General features: G+C 52.0%; 1 protein-coding gene across 3 annotated transcripts in view; it reads left to right on the top strand.

The window, feature by feature from the left end:
* Positions 1 to 24,928, top strand: part of LOC143793520 (uncharacterized) — a 349,323-nt gene that overhangs the window by 290,078 nt on the left and 34,317 nt on the right. The window contains exons 1-2 of one of the 3 annotated variants that reach the window (XM_077280561.1): positions 6,555 to 6,689; positions 6,755 to 6,912. The gene's annotated coding sequence lies outside the window, so the exon portion shown is untranslated. Of the gene's footprint in view, positions 6,690 to 6,725; positions 6,913 to 24,928 lie in introns of those variants that run through there. The other 2 variants (XM_077280562.1, XM_077280560.1) reach the window with 2 other exon arrangements.

The raw sequence follows: 24,928 nt of genomic DNA, 5'->3' as shown, positions 1-24,928 counted from the left end.
GGGACAGCAGCACAGCACCGGAACAGCAGCATAACATGGGGACAGCAGCACAGCACCGGAACAGCAGCATAACATGGGGACAGCAGCACAGCACCGGAACAGCAGCATAACATGGGGATAGCAGCACAGCACCGGAACAGCAGCATAACATGGGGACAACAGCATAGCACCGGAGCACCGGAACAGCAGCATAACATGGGGACAGCAGCATAACATGGGGACAGCAGCACCGCAGCAGAATGGCAGCTCAACATGGGGACAGCAGCACAGCACCGGAACAGTAGCATAACATGGGGACAGCAGCACAGCACCGGATCAGCAGCTCAACATGGGGACAGCAGCACAGCACCAGAACAGCAGAATAACATGGGGGCAGCAGCACAGCAGCAGAAAAGCAGTACAACAAGGGGACAGCAGCATAACATGGGGACAGCAGCATAACATGGGGACAGCAGCACAGCACCGGAACAGCAGCTCAACATGGGGACAGCAGCACAGCACCAGAACAGCAGAATAACATGGGGGCAGCAGCACAGCAGCAGAAAAGCAGTACAACAAGGGGACAGCAGCATAACATGGGGACAGCAGCACCACAGCGGAACAGCAGCATAACATGGGGACAGCAGCACAGCACCGCAACAGCAGCTCAACACGGGGACAGCAGCACCGCAGCGGAACAGCAGCAAAACATGGGGACAGCAGCACAGCACCGCAACAGCAGCTCAACACGGGGACAGCAGCACAGCACCGGAAGAGCAGCATAACATGGGGACAGCAGCACAGCACCGGTACAGCAGCATAACATGGGGACAGCAGCACCGCAGCGGAAAAGCAGCACAATGGGACAGCAGCACAGCACCGGAACAGCAGCATAACATGGGGACAGCAGCACAGCACCTCAACATGGGGACAGCAGCACAGCACCAGAACAGCAGAATAACATGGGGGCAGCAGCACAGCAGCAAAAAAGCAGTACAACAAGGGGACAGCAGCACAGCACCGGAACAGCAGCATAACATGGGGACAGCAGCACCACAGCGGAACAGCAGCATAACATGGGGACAGCAGCACAGCACCGCAACAGCAGCTCAACACAGGGACAGCAGCACCGCAGCGGAACAGCAGCATAACATGGGGACAGCAGCACAGCACCGGTACAGCAGCATAACATGGGGACAGCAGCACCGCAGCGGAAAAGCAGTACAAGGGGACAGCAGCATAACATGGAGACAGCAGCACCACAGCGGAACAGCAGCAGAACATGGGGACAGCAGCACAGCACCGCAACAGCAGCTCAACACAGGGACAGCAGCACCGCAGCGGAACAGCAGCATAACATGGGGACAGCAGCACAGCACCGCAACAGCAGCTCAACACAGGGACAGCAGCACCGCAGCGGAACAGCAGCAAAACATGGGGACAGCAGCACAGCACCGCAACAGCAGCTCAACACAGGGACAGCAGCACCGCACCGGAACAGCAGAATAACATGGGAACAGCAGCACAGCACCGGAACAGCAGCTCAACACAGGGACAGCAGCACCGCACCGGAACAGCAGCATAACATGGGGACAGCAGCACCACAGCGGAACAGCAGCATAACATGGGGACAGCAGCACAGCACCGGAACAGCAGCTCAACATGGGGACAGCAGCACAGCACCGGAACAGCAGCATAACATGGGGACAGCAGCACCGCACCGGAACAGCAGAATAACATGGGAACAGCAGCACAGCACCGGAACAGCAGCTCAACACAGGGACAGCAGCACCGCACCAGCAGCATAACATGGGGACAGCAGCATAACATGGGGACAGCAGCACCGCAGCAGAATGGCAGCTCTACATGGGACAGCAGCACCGGAACAGCAGCATAACATGGGGACAGCAGCACCGCAGCGGAAAAGCAGCTCAACACGGGGACAGCAGCACAGCACCGGAACAGCAGAATAACATAGGGACAGCAGCACAGCACCGGAACAGCAGAATAACATAGGGACAGCAGCACAGCACCGGAAAAGCAGCATAACATGGGGACAGCAGCACCGCAGCAGAATGGCAGCTCAACATGGGGACAGCAGCACAGCACCGGAACAGCAGCATAACATGGGGACAGCAGCACAGCACCGGAACAGCAGCATAACATGGGGACAGCAGCACAGCACCAGAACAGCAGCTCAACATGGGGACAGCAGCTCAACATGGGGACAGCAGCACTGCCCCGGAACAGCAGCACAACATGGGGACAGCAGCACAGCACCGGAACAGCAGAATAGCATGGGGATACCAGCACAGCACAGTCTACAAGAAAAAAAAAGGAAAAAATAAGATCCAAAGTGACTAAGGGTGTGAAACTGGCAGAGCAACATAGTACACACACCGATACACAGGAGCAATCCACAACAGGTAATCATGGACAGGAAGGAGCAAGCCAGGCAAGGAGTCCAGGACAGGAAAAAAACAGTCTAGAAGGAACAGAAAGCAAAACATAAGTGCAGAATGCAATGAGAGACCTTGTCAAAGCTTCCATACTTCCAGAGTCTTGAGAGTAATGGATTCCGGTCTCCACACCCCCTTTTATACATCAGGGATTCTGCAGGTGGTGACATCATTTCCTGGACATTAGTGTGAAGTACGCATGCTTATCGAATGCATGTCCTTGCGCATCAATGCGTTCCCATAGACAGTAATGCGTTGTTTTGACGCACTCATCCGCATGCGTATGTCTGCGCTAAATTTAAGCCTAAAAAAATGCAACATGTAGCATTCGCCGCACACCGCGAAACGACGCATGCATCCGCAGTACGCATATCCCTGCGTACACAATGTTAAATATCTGTACGCAAGACTCATGCGGATCGGTACGCAGGTTTACACTGTGCACACAACTGTGAACCCGGCGTCAGCACAAGGGGTTTCCAGACAGGGAGGAGGTGCAGGTGGCTGTACTGCAGAGCAGGGAGGGATGGAGAAGAGACTTCCTGTTCAGTGAGGAGCAGTGAGAGAAGACGGACAGCTGCAGGGGTGAAGGTCCTGAGGCAAGAAGTGACCACAGGCTGAGCAGCGTGCAAGTGGTCAAAGTGTTATGTGGTCACCATCCCAAGGAGGATCCGGGGCCTACGGCCGGGACGAGGCACAGCTGAGCGCGCCTTTCCTACTGAAACCAGACAAGGGGACTGGGAGGAAGTTGGTGGATCTGAGGGAACGGACGACGCACACGGGAAAGGCAAATCTGCAGAGAAGGCAGGGAAAGCTCTAGGAACGCCATTGTGTGCGAGCTGTGCTGCGACTGTAACAAACACCCTGCTGTGAAGTATAGACATGGAGTCTGGAGGCATCTGTGCAAACCAGGAATATGGAGCCAGAGGGAGCTCCGGTGATGTGAGAGTCCTGCTGCACACGCTGCATATACAGCACAAGGGACATTATGCTTCCTTTGTGAGGTCAAATAAACAAATTGCAAAGGAAAAATGCTCACGTAGGATTCTATATACCTCACAGTAATAGATGTAAAAAGATAGTGCCCGTGAGACTGGACCAATAACTAAGAACGCGGATAGTCGAAAAGAAACAACCGAAAAAAAGAAGAGCACCCAAAAACCAACCATAAATCCACTAAGATAATGTTTATTAACCCCTTCCCGACATGTGACGGTATAGTACGTCACATGTCGGGACCCCCGCTTTGATGTGCGCTCCGGCGGTGAGCGCACATCAAAGTCGCGACATGTCAGCTGTTTTTTACAGCTGACATGTGCGCGCAATAGCGGCGGGTGAAATCGCGATCACCCGCCGCTATTAACTAGTTAAATGCCGCTGTCAAACGCAGACAGCGGCATTTAACTACCGCATCCGGCCGTGCGGCCGGATATGAGCGCATCGCCGACCCCCGTCACATGATCGGGGGTCGGCGATGCTCCTCCATTGTAACCATAGAGGTCCTTGAGACCTCTATGGTTACTGATTGCCGGTGGCTGTGAGCGCCCCCCTGTGGTCGGCGCTCACAGCACACCTGCAAATCTGCTGTGTAGCAGCGATCTTATGATCACTGCTGCATAGCAGAGCCGATCGGGCTGTGCCTGCTTCTAGCCTCCCATGGAGGCTATAGAAGCATGGCAAAAGTAAAAAAAAAAAGTTTTTAAAAATGTGAAAAAAATAAAAAAAATATAAAAGTTTAAATCACCCCCCTTTCGCCCCAATCAAAATAAATCAATTAAAAAAAAACCCAACCTACACATATTTGGTATCGCCGCGTTCAGAATCGCCCGATCTATCAATAAAAAAAAAGCATTAACCTGATCGCTAAATGGCGTAATGAGAAAAAAATTCAAAACGCCAGATTTACGTTTTTTTGGTCGCCACGACATTGCATTAAAATGCAATAACGGGCGATCAAAAGAACGTATCTACACCAAAATGCTATCATTAAAAACGCCAGCTCGGCACGCAAAAAATAAGCCCTCACCTGACCCCAGATCACGAAAAATGGAGACGCTACGAGTATCGGAAAATGGCGCAATTTTGTTTTGTTTTGTTTTTTGCAAAGTTTGGAATTTTTTTTCACCACTTAGGTGAAAAATAACCTAGTCATGTTAGGTGTCTATGAACTCGTAGTGATCTGGAGAATCATAATGGCAGCTCAGTTTTAGCATTTAGTGAACCTAGCAAAATAGGCAAGCAAAAAACAAGTGTGGGATTGCACTTTTTTTGCAATTTCACTGCACTTGGAATTTTTTTCCCGTTTTCTAGTACACGACATGCTAAAACCAATGATGTCGTTCAAAAGTACAACTCGTCCCGCAAAAAATAAGCCCTCACATGGCCAAATTGACGGAAAAATAAAAAAGTTATGGCTCTGGGAAGGAGGGTAGCGAAAAACGAAAACGGAAAAACGGAAAAAGCTCCGGGGGTGAAGGGGTTAAATAAATTACAATATTAAAAAACAATGGTAAGGGGAAATTCACAGGTTGTCAGAAAAAAGGACGCTGGTGCAGATAAAATGTATACATATGAATAGCACTATATGATAAAAAACAAACAAAAACAACATTCTTTATATTTTTATATGGATTTTTCTTGTTAGCTCTTTAAGTAATAGTTTTTGTTTTTTTTTATCATATAGTGCTATTCATATGTACACGTTTTATCTGCACCAGCGTCCTTTTTTCTGACAACCTGTGAATTTCCCCTTACCATTGTTTTTTAATATTGTAATTTATTTAATAAACATTATCTTAGTGGATTTATGGTCGGTTTTTGGGTGCTTTTTTTTTCCTTTGTGAGGTGCCAGGGTGTGAAACCACAACAGCCCCTCGCTGTGACTACCACCCTGGCCACCGCACAGCAGCCCCATGCATCAACCGCCATCCAGCAGCAGCCCCATGCACCAACCGCCATCCAGCAGCAGCCCCATGCATCAAGAGCCCCCCAGCAGCAGCCCCATGCACCAACCGCCATCCAGCAGCAGCCCCATGCACCAACCGCCCCCCAGCAGCAGCCCCATGCACCAACCGCCATCCAGCAGCAGCCCCATGCACCAACCGCCATCCAGCAGCAGCCCCATGCACCAACCGCCATCCAGCAGCAGCCCCATGCACCAACCGCCATCCAGCAGCAGCCCCATGCACCAACCGCCATCCAGCAGCAGCCCCATGCACCAACCGCCCCCCAGCAGCAGCCCCATGCACCAACCGCCATCCAGCAGCAGCCCCATGCACCAACCGCCCCCCAGCAGCAGCCCCATGCACCAACCGCCATCCAGCAGCAGCCCCATGCACCAACCGCCATCCAGCAGCAGCCCCATGCATCAACCGCCATCCAGCAGCAGCCCCATGCATCAACCGCCCCCCAGCAGCAGCCCCATGCACCAACCGCCATCCAGCAGCAGCCCCATGCACCAACCGCCATCCAGCAGCAGCCCCATGCACCAACCGCCCCCCAGCAGCAGCCCCATGCACCAACCGCCATCCAGCAGCAGCCCCATGCACCAACCGCCATCCAGCAGCAGCCCCATGCACCAACCGCCATCCAGCAGCAGCCCCATGCATCAACCGCCATCCAGCAGCAGCCCCATGCACCAACCGCCCCCCAGCAGCAGCCCCATGCACCAACCGCCATCCAGCAGCAGCCCCATGCACCAACCGCCATCCAGCAGCAGCCCCATGCACCAACCGCCCCCCAGCAGCAGCCCCATGCACCAACCGCCATCCAGCAGCAGCCCCATGCATCAAGAGCCCCCCAGCAGCAGCCCCATGCACCAACCGCCATCCAGCAGCAGCCCCATGCATCAACTGCCCTACAGCAGCAGCCCCATGCAACAACCACCCTACAGCAGCAGCCCCATGCAACAACCACCCTACAGCAGCAACCCCATGCAACAACTACCCCCCAGCAGCAGCCCCATGCAACAACCTCCCCTCACCCCTACCAGAGAGCCCCCTACAGCATTATACCCCCACAAAAAATAAACACAACCCCACGTGTTCCGGTGTGACGTCACTGACAGCGCTGACTACGGCTTCACTGCGCGCCGCCTACACTAAACCCCGCCCACAACACGCCCACCGCCAGTGACGTCACACCTGGAAAAAGCGTCCACCGTCCTAGAAGAGCCAAAACTCCTTCAGACACAGAGAACAGCGCCCAGCACGGAGCTCCGCCCCCAATCACATGACACTGACGTCACCACAGGTCCTTCACCCACATAGCCCTCTACTGAGCTCCGCCCCAATCACATGACACTGACGTCACCACAGGTCCTAAAGCAGCAAAAAACTAATTTCCCAGATATCAACCAATAACCTCAGCCGTGCGCCCAGCAGAGGCCGAATGTACAGAGAGCGGGAGGCGGCTCAGTACTGAGCGTGTACCAGCACCTGAGTGACGGCAGCACCGAGGAGCGACAGAGACTCCGGTACAGGATCCATCAGTCACTGACGTCTGTAGATGTGATCGGAGCCTTAGTTACAGGATCCATCGGTCGTGGTCGGTGACGTTCTGTAGATGTGATCGGAGCCTTAGTTACAGGATCCATCGGTCGTGGTCGGTGATGTCTTGTAGATGTGATCGGAGCCTTCGTTACAGGATCCATCGGTCGTGGTCGGAGACGTCTTGTAGATGTGATCGGAGCCTTAGTTACAGGATCCATCGGTCGTGGTCGGTGATGTCTGTAGATGTGATCGGAGCCTTAGTTACAGGATCCATCGGTCGTGGTCGGTGACGTCTTGTAGATGAGATCGGAGCCTTAGTTACAGGATCCATCGGTCGTGGTCGGTGACGTCTTGTAGATGTGATCGGAGCCTTAGTTACAGGATCCATCGGTCGTGGTCGGTGACGTCTTGTAGATGTGATCGGAGCCTTAGTTACAGGACCCATCGGTCGTGGTCGGTGACATCTTGTAGATGTGATCGGAGCCTTAGTTACAGGACCCATCGGTCGTGGTCGGTGACATCTTGTAGATGTGATCGGAGTCTTAGTTACAGGATCCATCGGTCGTGGTCGGTGACGTCTTGTAGATGTGATCGGAGCCTTAGTTACAGGATCCATCGGTCGTGGTCGGTGACATCTTGTAGATGTGATCGGAGTCTTAGTTACAGGATCCATCGGTCGTGGTCGGTGACGTCTTGTAGATGTGATCGGAGCCTTAGTTACAGGACCCATCGGTCGTGGTCGGTGACATCTTGTAGATGTGATCGGAGCCTTAGTTACAGGACCCATCGGTCGTGGTCGGTGACATCTTGTAGATGTGATCGGAGTCTTAGTTACAGGATCCATCGGTCGTGGTCGGTGACGTCTTGTAGATGTGATCGGAGCCTTAGTTACAGGATCCATCGGTCGTGGTCGGTGACATCTTGTAGATGTGATCGGAGTCTTAGTTACAGGATCCATCGGTCGTGGTCGGTGACGTCTTGTAGATGTGATCGGAGTCTTAGTTACAGGATCCATCGGTCGTGGTCGGTGACGTCTTGTAGATGTGATCGGAGCCTTCGTTACAGGATCCATCGGTCGTGGTCGGTGACGTCTTGTAGATGTGATCGGAGCCTTCGTTACAGGATCCATCGGTCGGGGTCAGTGACGTCTTGTAGCTGTGATCAGAGCCTTAGTTACAGGATCCATCGGTCGTGGTCGGTGACGTCTTGTAGATGTGATCGGAGCCTTAGTTACAGGATCCATCGGTCGTGGTCGGTGACATCTTGTAGATGTGATCGGAGTCTTAGTTACAGGATCCATCGGTCGTGGTCGGTGACGTCTTGTAGATGTGATCGGAGCCTTAGTTACAGGACCCATCGGTCGTGGTCGGTGACATCTTGTAGATGTGATCGGAGTCTTAGTTACAGGATCCATCGGTCGTGGTCGGTGACGTCTTGTAGATGTGATCGGAGCCTTCGTTACAGGATCCATCGGTCGTGGTCGGTGACGTCTTGTAGATGTGATCGGAGCCTTCGTTACAGGATCCATCGGTCGTGGTCGGTGACATCTTGTAGATGTGATCGGAGCCTTAGTTACAGGATCCATCGGTCGTGGTCGGTGACATCTTGTAGATGTGATCGGAGCCTTAGTTACAGGATCCATCGGTCGTGGTCACTGACGTCTTGTAGATGTGATCGGAGCCTTAGTTACAGGATCCATCGGTCGTGGTCGGTGACGTCTTGTAGATGTGATCGGAGCCTTAGTTACAGGATCCATCGGTCGTGGTCGGTGTCGTCTTGTAGATGTGATCGGAGCCTTAGTTACAGGATCCATCGGTCGTGGTCGGTGACATCTTGTAGATGTGATCGGAGCCTTAGTACAGTATCCATCGGTCGTGGTCGGTGATGTCTTGTAGATGTGATCGGAGCCTTAGTTACAGGATCCATCGGTCGTGGTCGGTGACATCTTGTAGATGTGATCGGAGCCTTAGTACAGTATCCATCGGTCGTGGTCGGTGATGTCTTGTAGATGTGATCGGAGCCTTAGTACAGTATCCATCGGTCGTGGTCGGTGACATCTTGTAGATGTGATCGGAGCCTTAGTTACAGGATCCATCGGTCGTGGTCGGTGACGTCTTGTAGATGTGATCGGAGCCTTCGTTACAGGATCCATCAGTCGTGGTCGGTGACATCTTGTAGATGTGATCGGAGCCTTAGTTACAGGATCCATCGGTCGTGGTCGGTGTCGTCTTGTAGATGTGATCGGAGCCTTAGTTACAGGATCCATCGGTCGTGGTCGGTGACGTCTTGTAGATGTGATCGGAGCCTTAGTTACAGGATCCATCGGTCGTGGTCGGTGACGTCTTGTAGATGTGATCGGAGCCTTAGTTACAGGATCCATCGGTCGTGGTCGGTGACATCTTGTAGATGTGATCGGAGCCTTAGTTACAGGATCCATCGGTCGTGGTCGGTGACGTCTTGTAGATGTGATCGGAGCCTCAGTTACAGGATCCTTCGGTCGTGGTCGGTGACGTCTTGTAGATGTGATCGGAGCCTTAGTTACAGGATCCATCGGTCGTGGTTGGTGACGTCTTGTAGATGTGATCGGAGCCTTAGTTACAGGATCCATCGGTCGTGGTCGGTGACGTCTTGTAGATGTGATCGGAGCCTTAGTTACAGGATCCATCGGTCGTGGTCGGTGACATCTTGTAGATGTGATCGGAGCCTTAGTTACAGGATCCATCGGTCGTGGTCGGTGACGTCTTGTAGATGTGATCGGAGCCTTCGTTACAGGATCCATCGGTCGTGGTCGGTGACATCTTGTAGATGTGATCGGAGCCTTAGTTACAGGATCCATCGGTCGTGGTCGGTGTCGTCTTGTAGATGTGATCGGAGCCTTAGTTACAGGATCTATCGGTCGTGGTCGGTGATGTCTTGTAGATGTGATCGGAGCCTCAGTTACAGGATCCATCGGTCGTGGTCGGTGAGGTCTTGTAGATGTGATAGGAGCCTTAGTTACAGGATCCATCGGTCGTGGTCGGTGGCATCTTGTAGATGTGATTGGAGCCTTAGTTACAGGATCCATCGGTCGTGGTCGGTGACATCTTGTAGATGTGATCGGAGCCTTAGTTACAGGATCCATCGGTCGTGGTCGGTGACATCTTGTAGATGTGATCGGAGCCTTAGTTACAGGATCCATCGGTCGTGGTCGGTGACGTCTTGTAGATGTGATCGGAGCCTTAGTTACAGGATCCATCGGTCGTGGTCGGTGACGTCTTGTAGATGTGATCGGAGCCTTAGTTACAGGATCCATCGGTCGTGGTCGGTGACGTCTTGTAGATGTGATCGGAGCCTTAGTTACAGGATCCATCGGTCGTGGTCGCTGACGTCTTGTAGATGTGATCGGAGCCTTAGTTACAGGATCCATCGGTCATGGTCGGTGATGTCTTGTAGATGTGATCGGAGCCTTAGTTACAGGATCCATCGGTCGTGGTCGGTGACGTCCTGTAGATGTGATCGGAGCCTTAGTTACAGGATCCATCGGTCGTGGTCGGTGATGTCTTGTAGATGTGATCGGAGCCTTAGTTACAGGATCCATCGGTCGTGGTCGGTGACGTCTTGTAGATGTGATCGGAGCCTTAGTTACAGGATCCATCGGTCGTGGTCGGTGACGTCTTGTAGATGTGATCAGAGCCTTAGTTACAGGATCCATCGGTCGTGGTCGGTGTCGTCTTGTAGATGTGATCGGAGCCTTAGTTACAGGATCCATCGGTCGTGGTCGGTGACGTCTTGTAGATGTGATCGGAGCCTTAGTTACAGGATCCATCGGTCGTGGTCGCTGACGTCTTGTAGATGTGATCGGAGCCTTAGTTACAGGATCCATCGGTCATGGTCGGTGATGTCTTGTAGATGTGATCGGAGCCTTAGTTACAGGATCCATCGGTCGTGGTCGGTGACGTCCTGTAGATGTGATCGGAGCCTTAGTTACAGGATCCATCGGTCGTGGTCGGTGATGTCTTGTAGATGTGATCGGAGCCTTAGTTACAGGATCCATCGGTCGTGGTCGGTGACGTCTTGTAGATGTGATCGGAGCCTTAGTTACAGGATCCATCGGTCGTGGTCGGTGACGTCTTGTAGATGTGATCGGAGCCTTAGTTACAGGATCCATCGGTCGTGGTCGGTGTCGTCTTGTAGATGTGATCGGAGCCTTAGTTACAGGATCCATCGGTCGTGGTCGGTGACGTCTTGTAGATGTGATCGGAGCCTTAGTTACAGGATCCATCGGTCGTGGTCGGTGACATCTTGTAGATGTGATCGGAGCCTTAGTTACAGGATCCATCAGTCGTGGTCGGTGACATCTTGTAGATGTGATCGGAGTCTTAGTTACGGATCCATCGGTCGTGGTCGGTGACGTCTTGTAGATGTGATCGGAGCCTTAGTTACAGGATCTATCGGTCGTGGTCGGTGATGTCTTGTAGATGTGATCGGAGCCTCAGTTACAGGATCCATCGGTCGTGGTCGGTGAGGTCTTGTAGATGTGATAGGAGCCTTAGTTACAGGATCCATCGGTCGTGGTCGGTGGCATCTTGTAGATGTGATTGGAGCCTTAGTTACAGGATCCATCGGTCGTGGTCGGTGACATCTTGTAGATGTGATCGGAGCCTTAGTTACAGGATCCATCGGTCGTGGTCGGTGACATCTTGTAGATGTGATCGGAGCCTTAGTTACAGGATCCATCGGTCGTGGTCGGTGACGTCTTGTAGATGTGATCGGAGCCTTAGTTACAGGATCCATCGGTCGTGGTCGGTGACGTCTTGTAGATGTGATCGGAGCCTTAGTTACAGGATCCATCGGTCGTGGTCGGTGACGTCTTGTAGATGTGATCGGAGCCTTAGTTACAGGATCCATCGGTCGTGGTCGCTGACGTCTTGTAGATGTGATCGGAGCCTTAGTTACAGGATCCATCGGTCATGGTCGGTGATGTCTTGTAGATGTGATCGGAGCCTTAGTTACAGGATCCATCGGTCGTGGTCGGTGACGTCCTGTAGATGTGATCGGAGCCTTAGTTACAGGATCCATCGGTCGTGGTCGGTGATGTCTTGTAGATGTGATCGGAGCCTTAGTTACAGGATCCATCGGTCGTGGTCGGTGACGTCTTGTAGATGTGATCGGAGCCTTAGTTACAGGATCCATCGGTCGTGGTCGGTGACGTCTTGTAGATGTGATCGGAGCCTTAGTTACAGGATCCATCGGTCGTGGTCGCTGACGTCTTGTAGATGTGATCGGAGCCTTAGTTACAGGATCCATCGGTCATGGTCGGTGATGTCTTGTAGATGTGATCGGAGCCTTAGTTACAGGATCCATCGGTCGTGGTCGGTGACGTCCTGTAGATGTGATCGGAGCCTTAGTTACAGGATCCATCGGTCGTGGTCGGTGACATCTTGTAGATGTGATCGGAGCCTTAGTTACAGGATCCATCGGTCGTGGTCGGTGACGTCTTGTAGATGTGATCGGAGCCTTAGTTACATGATCCATCGGTCGTGGTCAGTGACATAGATGTGATCGGAGCCTTAGTTACAGGATCCATCGGTCGTGGTCGGTGACGTCTTGTAGGTGTGATCGGAGCCTTAGTTACAGGATCCATCGGTCGTGGTCGGTGACATCTTGTAGATGTGATCGGAGCCTTAGTTACAGGATCCATCGGTCGTGGTCGGTGACGTCTTGTAGATGTGATCGGAGCCTTAGTTACATGATCCATCGGTCGTGGTCAGTGACGTAGATGTGATCGGAGCCTTAGTTACAGGATCCATCGGTCGTGGTCGGTGACGTCTGTAGATGTGATCGGAGCCTTAGTTACAGGATCCATCGGTCGTGGTCGGTGACATCTTGTAGATGTGATCGGAGCCTTAGTTACAGGATCCATCGGTCGTGGTCGGTGACGTCTTGTAGATGTGATCGGAGCCTTAGTTACAGGATCCATCGGTCGTGGTCGGTGTCGTCTTGTAGATGTGATCGGAGCCTTAGTTACAGGATCCATCGGTCGTGGTCGGTGTCGTCTTGTAGATGTGATCGGAGCCTTAGTTACAGGATCCATCGGTCGTGGTCGGTGACGTCTTGTAGATGTGATCGGAGCCTGAGTTACATGATCCATCGGTCGTAGTCAGTGACATAGATGTGATCGGAGCCTTAGTTACAGGATCCATCGGTCGTGGTCGGTGACGTCTTGTAGGTGTGATCGGAGCCTTAGTTACAGGATCCAACGGTCATGGTCGGTGACGTCTTGTAGATGTGATCGGAGCCTTAGTTACAGGATCCATCGGTCGTGGTCGGTGTCGTCTTGTAGATGTGATCGGAGCCTTAGTTACAGGATCCATCGGTCGTGGTCGGTGACGTCTTGTAGATGTGATCGGAGCCTTAGTTACATGATCCATCGGTCGTGGTCAGTGACGTAGATGTGGTCAGTGACGTAGATGTGATCGGAGCCTTAGTTACAGGATCCATCGGTCGTTGTCGGTGACGTCTTGTAGGTGTGATCGGAGCCTTAGTTACAGGATCCATCGGTCGTGGTCGGTGACGTCTTGTAGATGTGATCGGAGCCTTAGTTACATGATCCATCGGTCGTGGTCAGTGACGTAGATGTGATCGGAGCCTTAGTTACAGGATCCATCGGTCGTTGTCGGTGACGTCTTGTAGGTGTGATCGGAGCCTTAGTTACAGGATCCATCGGTCGTGGTCGGTGACGTCTTGTAGATGTGATCGGAGCCTTAGTTACAGGATCCATTGGTCGTGGTCGGTGTCGTCTTGTAGATGTGATCGGAGCCTTAGTTACAGGATCCATCGGTCGTGGTCGGTGACGTCTTGTAGATGTGATCGGAGCCTGAGTTACATGATCCATCGGTCGTGGTCAGTGACATAGATGTGATCGGAGCCTTAGTTACAGGATCCATCGGTCGTGGTCGGTGACGTCTTGTAGGTGTGATCGGAGCCTTAGTTACAGGATCCAACGGTCATGGTCGGTGTCGTCTTGTAGATGTGATCGGAGCCTTAGTTACAGGATCCATCGGTCGTGGTCGGTGACGTCTTGTAGATGTGATCGGAGCCTGAGTTACATGATCCATCGGTCGTGGTCAGTGACATAGATGTGATCGGAGCCTTAGTTACAGGATCCATCGGTCGTGGTCGGTGACGTCTTGTAGATGTGATCGGAGCCTTAGTTACAGGATCCATCGGTCGTGGTCGGTGTCGTCTTGTAGATGTGATCGGAGCCTTAGTTACAGGATCCATCGGTCGTGGTCGGTGACGTCTTGTAGATGTGATCGGAGCCTTAGTTACATGATCCATCGGTCGTGGTCAGTGACGTAGATGTGATCGGAGCCTTAGTTACAGGATCCATCGGTCGTTGTCGGTGACGTCTTGTAGGTGTGATCGGAGCCTTAGTTACAGGATCCATCGGTCGTGGTCGGTGACGTCTTGTAGATGTGATCGGAGCCTTAGTTACATGATCCATCGGTCGTGGTCAGTGACGTAGATGTGATCGGAGCCTTAGTTACAGGATCCATCGGTCGTGGTCGGTGACGTCTTGTAGGTGTGATCAGAGCCTTAGTTACAGGATCCATCGGTCGTGGTCGGTGACGTCTTGTAGATGTGATCGGAGCCTTAGTTACAGGATCCATCGGTCGTGGTCGGTGACGTCTTGTAGATGTGATCGGAGCCTTAGTTACAGGATCCATCGGTCGTGGTCGGTGACGTCTGTAGATGTGATCGGAGCCGTAGTTACAGGATCCATCGGTCGTGGTCGGTGACGTCTCGTAGATGTGATCGGAGCCTTAGTTACAGGATCCATCGGTCGTGGTCGGTGACATCTTGTAGATGTGATCGGAGCCTTAGTTACAGGATCCATCGGTCGTGGTCGGTGACGTCTTGTAGATGTGATCGGAGCCTTAGTTACAGGATCCATCGGTCGTGGTCGGTGTCGTCTTGTAGATGTGATCGGAGCCTTAGTTACAGGATCCATCGGTCGTCGTCGGTGACGTCTTGTAGATGTGATCGGAGCCTTAGTTACATGATCCATCGGTCGTGGTCAGTGACATAGATGTGATCGGAGCCTTAGTTACAGGATCCATCGGTCGTGGTCGGTGACGTCTTGTAGGTGTGATCGGAGCCTTAGTTACAGGATCCATCGGTCATGGTCGGTGACGTCTTGTAGATGTGATCGGAGCCTTAGTTACAGCATCCATCGGTCGTGGTCGCTGTCGTCTTGTAGATGTGATCGGAGCCTTAGTTACAGTATCCATCGGTCGTGGTCGGTGACGTCTTGTAGATGTGATCGGAGCCTTAGTTACATGATCCATCGGTCGTGGTCAGTGACGTAGATGTGATCGGAGCCTTAGTTACAGGATCCATCGGTCGTGGTCGGTGACGTCTTGTAGGTGTGATCAGAGCCTTAGTTACAGGATCCATCGGTCGTGGTCGGTGACGTCTTGTAGATGTGATCGGAGCCTTAGTTACAGGATCCATCGGTCGTGGTCGGTGACGTCTTGTAGATGTGATCGGAGCCTTAGTTACAGGATCCATCGGTCGTGGTCGGTGACGTCTTGTATATGTGATCGGTCCTTAGTTACAGGATCCATCGGTCGTGGTCGGTGACGTCTTGTAGATGTGATCGGAGCCTTAGTTACAGGATCCATCGTTCACTGACGTCTTGTAGATGTGATCGGAGCCTTAGTTACAGGATCCATCAGTCACTGACGTCTTGTAGATGTGATCGGAGCCTTAGTTACAGGATCCATCGGTCGTGGTCGGTAACGTCTTGTAGATGTGATCGGAGCCTTAGTTACAGGATCCATCGGTCGTGGTCGGTGACGTCTTGTAGATGTGATCGGAGCCTTAGTTACAGGATCCATCGGTCGTGGTCGGTGACGTCTTGTAGATGTGATCGGAGCCTTAGTTACAGGATCCATCGGTCGTGGTCGGTGACGTCTTGTAGATGTGATCAGAGCCTTAGTTACAGGATCCATCGGTCGTGGTCGGTGACGTCTTGTAGATGTGATCGGAGCCTTAGTTACAGGATCCATCGGTCGTGGTCGGTAACGTCTTGTAGATGTGATCGGAGCCTTAGTTACAGCACCCATCGGTCGTGGTCGGTGACGTCTTGTAGATGTGATCGGAGCCCTAGTTACATGATCTATCGGTCGTGGTTGGTGACGTCTTGTAGATGTGATCGGAGCCTTAGTTACAGGATCCATCGGTCGTGGTTGGTGTCGTCTTGTAGATGTGATCGGAGCCTTAGTTACAGGATCCATCGGTCGTGGTCGGTGACGTCTTGTAGATGTGATCGAAGCTTTAGTTACATGATCCATTGGTCGTGGTTGGTGACGTCTTGTAGATGTGATCGGAGCCTTAGTTACAGGATCCATCGGTCGTGGTCGGTGACGTCTTGTAGATGTGATCGGAGCCTTAGTTACATGATCCATCGGTCGTGGTTGGTGACTTCTTGTAGATGTGATCGGAGCCTTAGTTACAGGATCCATCGTTCACTGACGTCTTGTAGATGTGATCGGAGCCTTAGTTACAAGATACATCGGTCGTGGTCGGTGACGTCTTGTAGATGTGATCGGAGCCTTAGTTACAGGATCCATCGGTCGTGGTCGGTGTCGTCTTGTAGATGTGATCGGAGCCTTAGTTACAGGATCCATCGGTCGTGGTCGGTGACGTCTTGTAGATGTGATCGGAGCCTTAGTTACATGATCCATCGGTCGTGGTTGGTGACTTCTTGTAGATGTGATCGGAGCCTTAGTTACAGGATCCATCGTTCACTGACGTCTTGTAGATGTGATCGGAGCCTTAGTTACAAGATACATCGGTCGTGGTCGGTGACGTCTTGTAGATGTGATCGGAGCCTTAGTTACAGGATCCATCGGTCGTGGTCGGTGACGTCTTGTAGATGTGATCGGAGCCTTAGTTACAGGATCCATCGGTCGTGGTCGGTGACGTCTTGTAGATGTGATCGAAGCTTTAGTTACATGATCCATTGGTCGTGGTTGGTGACGTCTTGTAGATGTGATCGGAGCCTTAGTTACAGGATCCATCGGTCGTGGTCGGTGACGTCTTGTAGATGTGATCGGAGCCTTAGTTACATGATCCATCGGTCGTGGTTGGTGACTTCTTGTAGATGTGATCGGAGCCTTAGTTACAGGATCCATCGTTCACTGACGTCTTGTAGATGTGATCGGAGCCTTAGTTACAAGATACATCGGTCGTGGTCGGTGACGTCTTGTAGATGTGATCGGAGCCTTAGTTACAGGATCCATCGGTCGTGGTCGGTGTCGTCTTGTAGATGTGATCGGAGCCTTAGTTACAGGATCCATCGGTCGTGGTCGGTGACGTCTTGTAGATGTGATCGGAGCCTTAGTTACATGATCCATCGGTCGTGGTTGGTGACTTCTTGTAGATGTGATCGGAGCCTTAGTTACAGGATCCATCGTTCACTGACGTCTTGTAGATGTGATCGGAGCCTTAGTTACAAGATACATCGGTCGTGGTCGGTGACGTCTTGTAGATGTGATCGGAGCCTTAGTTACAGGATCCATCGGTCGTGGTCGGTGACGTCTTGTAGATGTGATCGGAGCCTCAGTTACAGGATCCATCGGTCGTGGTCGGTGACATCTTGTAGATGTGATCGGAGCCTTAGTTACAGGATCCATCGGTCGTGGTCGGTGACGTCTTGTAGATGTGATCGGAGCCTTAGTTACAGGATACATCGGTCGTGGTCGGTGACGTCTTGTAGATGTGATCGGAGCCTTAGTTACAGGATCCATCGGTCGTGGTCGGTGACGTCCTGTAGATGTGATCGGAGCCTTAGTTACAGGATCCATCGGTCGTGGTCGGTGACATCTTGTAGATGTGATCGGAGCCTTAGTTACAGGATCCATCGGTCGTGGTCGGTGACGTCTTGTAGATGTGATCGGAGCCTTAGTTACATGATCCATCGGTCGTGGTCAGTGACATAGATGTGATCGGAGCCTTAGTTACAGGATCCATCGGTCGTGGTCGGTGACGTCTTGTAGGTGTGATCGGAGCCTTAGTTACAGGATCCATCGGTCGTGGTCGGTGACATCTTGTAGATGTGATCGGAGCCTTAGTTACAGGATCCATCGGTCGTGGTCGGTGACGTCTTGTAGATGTGATCGGAGCCTTAGTTACATGATCCATCGGTCGTGGTCAGTGACGTAGATGTGATCGGAGCCTTAGTTACAGGATCCATCGGTCGTGGTCGGTGACGTCTGTAGATGTGATCGGAGCCTTAGTTACAGGATCCATCGGTCGTGGTCGGTGACATCTTGTAGATGTGATCGGAGCCTTAGTTACAGGATCCATCGGTCGTGGTCGGTGACGTCTTGTTGATGTGATCGGAGCCTTAGTTACAGGATCCATCGGTCGTGGTCGGTGTCGTCTTGTAGATGTGATCGGAGCCTTAGTTACAGGATCCATCGGTCGTGGTCGGTGTCGTCTTGTAGATGTGATCGGAGCCTTAGTTACAGGATCCATCGGTCGTGGTCGGTGACGTCTTGTAGATGTGATCGGAGCCTGAGTTACATGATCCATCGGTCGTGGTCAGTGACATAGATGTGATCGGAGCCTTAGTTACAGGATCCATCGGTCGTGGTCGGTGACGTCTTGTAGGTGTGATCGGAGCCTTAGTTACAGGATCCAACGGTCATGGTCGGTGACGTCTTGTAGATGTGATCGGAGCCTTAGTTACAGGATCCATCGGTCGTGGTCGGTGTCGTCTTGTAGATGTGATCGGAGCCTTAGTTACAGGATCCATCGGTCGTGGTCGGTGACGTCTTGTAGATGTGATCGGAGCCTTAGTTACATGATCCATCGGTCGTGGTCAGTGACGTAGATGTGATCGGAGCCTTAGTTACAGGATCCATCGGTCGTTGTCGGTGACGTCTTGTAGGTGTGATCGGAGCCTTAGTTACAGGATCCATCGGTCGTGGTCGGTGACGTCTTGTAGATGTGATCGGAGCCTTAGTTACATGATCCATCGGTCGTGGTCAGTGACGTAGATGTGATCGGAGCCTTAGTTACAGGATCCATCGGTCGTTGTCGGTGACGTCTTGTAGTTGTGATCGGAGCCTTAGTTACAGGATCCATCGGTCGTGGTCGGTGACGTCTTGTAGATGTGATCGGAGCCTTAGTTACAGGATCCATTGGTCGTGGTCGGTGTCGTCTTGTAGATGTGATCGGAGCCTTAGTTACAGGATCCATCGGTCGTGGTCGGTGACGTCTTGTAGATGTGATCGGAGCCTGAGTTACATGATCCATCGGTCGTGGTCAGTGACATAGATGTGATCGGAGCCTTAGTTACAGGATCCATCGGTCGTGGTCGGTGACGTCTTGTAGGTGTGATCGGAGCCTTAGTTACAGGATCCAACGGTCATGGTCGGTGTCGTCTTGTAGATGTGATCGGAGCCTTAGTTACAGGATCCATCGGTCGTGGTCGGTGACGTCTTGTAGATGTGATCGGAGCCTGAGTTACATGATCCATCGGTCGTGGTCAGTGACATAGATGTGATCGGAGCCTTAGTTACAGGATCCATCGGTCGTGGTCGGTGACGTCTTGTAGATGTGATCGGAGCCTTAGTTACAGGATCCATCGGTCGTGGTCGGTGTCGTCTTGTAGATGTGATCGGAGCCTTAGTTACAGGATCCATCGGTCGTGGTCGGTGACGTCTTGTAGATGTGATCGGAGCCTTAGTTACATGATCCATCGGTCGTGGTCAGTGACGTAGATGTGATCGGAGCCTTAGTTACAGGATCCATCGGTCGTTGTCGGTGACGTCTTGTAGGTGTGATCGGAGCCTTAGTTACAGGATCCATCGGTCGTGGTCGGTGACGTCTTGTAGATGTGATCGGAGCCTTAGTTACATGATCCATCGGTCGTGGTCAGTGACGTAGATGTGATCGGAGCCTTAGTTACAGGATCCATCGGTCGTGGTCGGTGACGTCTTGTAGGTGTGATCAGAGCCTTAGTTACAGGATCCATCGGTCGTGGTCGGTGACGTCTTGTAGATGTGATCGGAGCCTTAGTTACAGGATCCATCGGTCGTGGTCGGTGACGTCTTGTAGATGTGATCGGAGCCTTAGTTACAGGATCCATCGGTCGTGGTCGGTGACGTCTGTAGATGTGATCGGAGCCGTAGTTACAGGATCCATCGGTCGTGGTCGGTGACGTCTCGTAGATGTGATCGGAGCCTTAGTTACAGGATCCATCGGTCGTGGTCGGTGACATCTTGTAGATGTGATCGGAGCCTTAGTTACAGGATCCATCGGTCGTGGTCGGTGACGTCTTGTAGATGTGATCGGAGCCTTAGTTACAGGATCCATCGGTCGTGGTCGGTGTCGTCTTGTAGATGTGATCGGAGCCTTAGTTACAGGATCCATCGGTCGTCGTCGGTGACGTCTTGTAGATGTGATCGGAGCCTTAGTTACATGATCCATCGGTCGTGGTCAGTGACATAGATGTGATCGGAGCCTTAGTTACAGGATCCATCGGTCGTGGTCGGTGACGTCTTGTAGGTGTGATCGGAGCCTTAGTTACAGGATCCATCGGTCATGGTCGGTGACGTCTTGTAGATGTGATCGGAGCCTTAGTTACAGCATCCATCGGTCGTGGTCGCTGTCGTCTTGTAGATGTGATCGGAGCCTTAGTTACAGTATCCATCGGTCGTGGTCGGTGACGTCTTGTAGATGTGATCGGAGCCTTAGTTACATGATCCATCGGTCGTGGTCAGTGACGTAGATGTGATCGGAGCCTTAGTTACAGGATCCATCGGTCGTGGTCGGTGACGTCTTGTAGGTGTGATCAGAGCCTTAGTTACAGGATCCATCGGTCGTGGTCGGTGACGTCTTGTAGATGTGATCGGAGCCTTAGTTACAGGATCCATCGGTCGTGGTCGGTGACGTCTTGTAGATGTGATCGGAGCCTTAGTTACAGGATCCATCGGTCGTGGTCGGTGACGTCTTGTATATGTGATCGGTCCTTAGTTACAGGATCCATCGGTCGTGGTCGGTGACGTCTTGTAGATGTGATCGGAGCCTTAGTTACAGGATCCATCGTTCACTGACGTCTTGTAGATGTGATCGGAGCCTTAGTTACAGGATCCATCAGTCACTGACGTCTTGTAGATGTGATCGGAGCCTTAGTTACAGGATCCATCGGTCGTGGTCGGTGACGTCTTGTAGATGTGATCGGAGCCTTAGTTACAGGATCCATCGGTCGTGGTCGGTGACGTCTTGTAGATGTGATCGGAGCCTTAGTTACAGGATCCATCGGTCGTGGTCGGTGACGTCTTGTAGATGTGATCGGAGCCTTAGTTACAGGATCCATCGGTCGTGGTCGGTGACGTCTTGTAGATGTGATCAGAGCCTTAGTTACAGGATCCATCGGTCGTGGTCGGTGACGTCTTGTAGATGTGATCGGAGCCTTAGTTACAGGATCCATCGGTCGTGGTCGGTAACGTCTTGTAGATGTGATCGGAGCCTTAGTTACAGCACCCATCGGTCGTGGTCGGTGACGTCTTGTAGATGTGATCGGAGCCCTAGTTACATGATCTATCGGTCGTGGTTGGTGACGTCTTGTAGATGTGATCGGAGCCTTAGTTACAGGATCCATCGGTCGTGGTTGGTGTCGTCTTGTAGATGTGATCGGAGCCTTAGTTACAGGATCCATCGGTCGTGGTCGGTGACGTCTTGTAGATGTGATCGAAGCTTTAGTTACATGATCCATTGGTCGTGGTTGGTGACGTCTTGTAGATGTGATTGGAGCCTTAGTTACAGGATCCATCGGTCGTGGTCGGTGACGTCTTGTAGATGTGATCGGAGCCTTAGTTACATGATCCATCGGTCGTGGTTGGTGACTTCTTGTAGATGTGATCGGAGCCTTAGTTACAGGATCCATCGTTCACTGACGTCTTGTAGATGTGATCGGAGCCTTAGTTACAAGATACATCGGTCGTGGTCGGTGACGTCTTGTAGATGTGATCGGAGCCTTAGTTACAGGATCCATCGGTCGTGGTCGTTGTCGTCTTGTAGATGTGATCGGAGCCTTAGTTACAGGATCCATCGGTCGTGGTCGGTAACGTCTTGTAGATGTGATCGGAGCCTTAGTTACAGGATCCATCGGTCGTGGTCGGTGACGTCTTGTAGATGTGATCGGAGCCTTAGTTACAGGATCCATCGGTCGTGGTCGGTGACGTCTTGTAGATGTGATCGGAGCCTTAGTTACAGGATCCATCGGTCGTGGTCGGTGATGTCTTGTAGATGTGATCGCAGCCTTAGTTACAGGATCCATCGATCGTGGTCGGTGACGTCTTGTAGATGTTGATCGGAGCCTTAGTTACAGGATCCATCGGTCGTGGTCGGTGACGTCTTGTAGATGTGATCGGAGCCTTAGTTACAGGATCCATCGGTCGTGGACGGTGACGTGTTGTAGATGTTGATCGGAGCCTTAGTTACAGGATCCATCGTTCGTGGTCGGTGACGTCTTTTAGATGTGATCGGAGCCTTAGTTACAGGATCCATCGGTCGTGGTCGGTGACGTCTTGTAGATGTGACCGGAGCCTTAGTTACAGGATCCATCGGTCGTGGTCGGTGATGTCTTGTAGATGTGATCGGAGCCTTAGTTACAGGATCCATCGGTCGTGGTCGGTGACGTCTTGTAGATGTGATCGGAGTCTTAGTTACAGGATCCATCGGTCGTGGTCGGTGACGTCTTGTAGATGTGATCGGAGTCTTAGTTACAGGATCCATCGGTTGTGGTTGGTGACGTCTTGTAGATGTGATCGGAGCCTTAGTTACAGGATCCATCGGTCGTGGTCGGTGACGTCTTGTAGATGTGATCGGAGCCTTAGTTACAGGATCCATCGGTCGTGGTCGGTTACATCTTGTAGATGTGATCGGAGTCTTAGTTACAGGATCCATCGGTCGTGGTTGGTGACGTCTTGTAGATGTGATCGGAGCCTTAGTTACAGGATCCATCCGTTGTGGTCGGTGATGTCTTGTAGATGTAATCGGAGCCTTAGTTACAGGATCCATCGGTCGTGGTCGGTGAGGTCTTGTAGATGTGATCGGAGCCTTAGTTACAGGATCCATCGGTCGTGGTCAGTGACGTCTTGTAGATGTGATCGGTCCCTTAGTTACATGATCCATCGGTCGTGGTCGGTGACGTCTTGTAGATGTGATCGGTGACGTCTTGTAGATGTGATCGGAGCCTTAGTTACAGCATCCATCGGTCGTGGTCAGTGACGTCTTGTAGATATCATGGGAGCCTTAGTTACAGGATCCATCAGTCGTGGTCGGTGACGTCTTGTAGATGTGATCGGAGCCTTAGTTACAGGATCCATCGGTCGTGGTCACTGACGTCTTGTAGATGTGATCGGAGCCTTAGTACAGGATCCATCGGTCGTGGTCGGTGATGTCTTGTAGATGTGATCGGAGCCTTAGTTACAGGATCCATCGGTCGTGGTCACTGACTTCTTGTAGATGTGATCGGAGCCTTAGTTACAGGATCCATCGGTCGTGGTCGGTGACGTCTTGTAGATGTGATCGGAGCCTTAGTTACAGGATCCATGGGTCGTGGTCGGTAACGTCTTGTAGATGTGATCGGAGCCTTAGTTACAGGATCCATCGGTCGTGGTCGGTGACGTCTTGTAGATGTGATTGGAGCCTTAGTTACAGGATCCATCGGTCGTGGTCGGTGACGTCTTGTAGACGTGATCGGAGCCTTAGTTACAGGATCCATCGGTCGTGGTCGGTAACGTCTTGTAGATGTGATCGGAGCCTTAGTTACAGTATCCATCGGTCGTGGTCGGTGATGTCTTGTAGATGTGATCGGAGCCTTAGTTACAGGATCCATCGGTCGTGGTCGGTGATGTCTTGTAGATGTGATCGGAGCCTTAGTTACAGGATCCATCGGTCGTGGTCGGTGACGTCTTGTAGACGTGATCGGAGCCTTAGTTACAGGATCCATCGGTCGTGGTCGGTAACGTCTTGTAGATGTGATCGGAGCCTTAGTTACAGGATCCATCGGTCGTGGTCACTGACGTCTTGTAGATGTGATCGGAGCCTTAGTACAGTATCCATCGGTCGTGGTCGGTGATGTCTTGTAGATGTGATCGGAGCCTTAGTACAGTATCCATCGGTCGTGGTCGGTGATGTCTTGTAGATGTGATCGGAGCCTTAGTTACAGGATCCATCAGTCGTGGTCGGTGATGTCTTGTAGATGTGATCGGAGCCTTAGTTACAGGATCCATCGGTCGTGGTCGGTGATGTCTTGTAGATGTGATCGGAGCCTTAGTTACAGGATCCATCGGTCGTGGTCACTGACTTCTTGTAGATGTGATCGGAGCCTTAGTTACAGGATCCATCGGTCGTGGTCGGTGACGTCTTGTAGACGTGATCGGAGCCTTAGTTACAGGATCCATCGGTCGTGGTCGGTAACGTCTTGTAGATGTGATCGGAGCCTTAGTTACAGGATCCATCGGTCGTGGTCACTGACGTCTTGTAGATGTGATCGGAGCCTTAGTACAGTATCCATCGGTCGTGGTCGGTGATGTCTTGTAGATGTGATCGGAGCCTTAGTACAGTATCCATCGGTCGTGGTCGGTGATGTCTTGTAGATGTGATCGGAGCCTTAGTTACAGGATCCATCGGTCGTGGTCGGTGATGTCTTGTAGATGTGATCGGAGCCTTAGTTACAGGATCCATCGGTCGTGGTCGGTGATGTCTTGTAGATGTGATCGGAGCCTTAGTTACAGGATCCATCGGTCGTGGTCACTGACTTCTTGTAGATGTGATCGGAGCCTTAGTTACAGGATCCATCGGTCGTGGTCGGTGACGTCTTGTAGATGTGATCGGAGCCTTAGTTACAGGATCCATCGGTCGTGGTCACTGACTTCTTGTAGATGTGATCGGAGCCTTAGTTACAGGATCCATCGGTCGTGGTCGGTGACGTCT

The sequence above is a fragment of the Ranitomeya variabilis genome, chromosome 1, assembly GCF_051348905.1.
Source record: "Ranitomeya variabilis isolate aRanVar5 chromosome 1, aRanVar5.hap1, whole genome shotgun sequence".
Lineage (NCBI taxonomy): Eukaryota > Metazoa > Chordata > Amphibia > Anura > Dendrobatidae > Ranitomeya > Ranitomeya variabilis.
This window is presented reverse-complemented; position numbering and strand designations above follow the sequence as displayed.